Here is a 1,740-nt window from a genome sequence, read left to right on the forward strand (position 1 = left end):
CCAAAATTTTTATAAAAACTAAAAACAAAAAAAAATACTTTTGGTAAAAAATTTTTTTTAACATTTCAAATTATTACTTTTTAATTTTTGTTTTGTTTTGGGAGAACCCTACACTTGTTTTTAACTAGTTTTTATTATGAAACTTTTATTAGCTGGAACAAGAGAATCGGTCTTCTTCAAAATTGGCGCATTTTCTGCACTTTGCACTAAAAAAATTTAATACAAACAAATAAAAACTCGAAAATTGGGCTCAACTAGTCTCTTGCAAATTTTATTAGCTTTCATTAAAAGAAAAATTATCAAATTGGTTGAGAAATGAAGGCTCCAGTGAATTATGAACATTAAATCCCATTTATTGACCACTGTGCATCGCTACCGCAAAAATATTTACGTTGCTGCTGTTGCTTCTTAGATTTGTTGCACATGCAAGCATAGTAACATACAATTGACATAAATAAGCGCTGGAACAATGGCTGAGGGCAAGTGAATTAGATATCTACATACATATGCAATGATAGCTTAAAAAATGTGCAGTAAACATTAATGCGTGTGTGTTTGTATATATTCTCAATGCATTAAACAATGAATGACAACGAATTTGGAAAAGGCGGTCAAAGGGCTTAAATTTCAATTTTGTATAAATGTATGTACATGGATGTATGCGATTTGGCTTAAATTTTGCACATGACCTTATTTCGCTGATACCAAAATTTACCGAAATGGAAAATTATAGGCGTGGTAAAAATGAAACAACTAACTAAACTCAAAAGGTATCAGCGGAAAAATATTCAACTCAGCCATCTATCTTTGTTTCTATCTTCACAATTTTTCATACAAAATAATTTGAAATAAATTGATTTTTTCCAAAATCTTTCAGACTACTCATAGGCGTAAATATGTAGAATGAAACATTTCTTATTTTTTAATGACATTTTTCCGATTTGGAGTCCCAAAGGTTCAAAAGTTATTAATTTGTGAAAGTTGTTTAGCTTAAATTTAAATATGTTGTCATTATCCAAGAATATTACAAAGCTCAGTGTTGTGAAAAGTTGCCGAAAAGAAATCAGAAAAGATTATTATAATTCCGAAAAATTTCAGATATACAGAAAAAATCTAAACTCTGACGCTCCCCGGAATTACACAAAATAATATCTATCCGAAATTCCGGAAAAAAAAACAAAATCCGAACTTCCAAAAAAAAAAAAAAAAATTAAAAACGAAATTCCGAAAAAAATAAAGTTTCAAAAATACAGAAATTCCGAACAAATACGACAAATCAAATATTCCAAAAACTCCAAAAATTCGAAACAATCCAAAATTCTGAAATCATCAATTCCGCGTTATTCGAAAAAATTCTGAAAAAAGTCCGAAATTTCGAAAAAAAATCGGTAAAAATTTAAAAGATAAAGAAAGGCAAAATCAGAAAAAATAATACGTAATTCCGAATAAGTTGAAAGATCTCCCGAACAACATCCCGGAGAAAACGTGAATCTGAACAAATGAGAATATATGTATGTATCACAGTTCCCAGAAAACAGAAATATCGAAAAAAAAATTATGTAATTCCGAAAAGATCCGTAACTACGAAATTCCATAAAATCCAAAAATCCCGAACTCAGAATCAATTCAGAGCTTGGAAACTCCTAAACTCCGAAAAAATCTATGATTCTGAAAAATCACGAATTGCGAACAAATCCAGACCGCGAAAAATACGATATTCTGAAAAAATTCGATATTTCG

Source organism: Rhagoletis pomonella, unplaced genomic scaffold (genome assembly GCF_013731165.1).
Source record: "Rhagoletis pomonella isolate Grant_MI unplaced genomic scaffold, Rhpom_1.0 Rhpom_scaffold_00011, whole genome shotgun sequence".
Taxonomy (NCBI): domain Eukaryota; kingdom Metazoa; phylum Arthropoda; class Insecta; order Diptera; family Tephritidae; genus Rhagoletis; species Rhagoletis pomonella.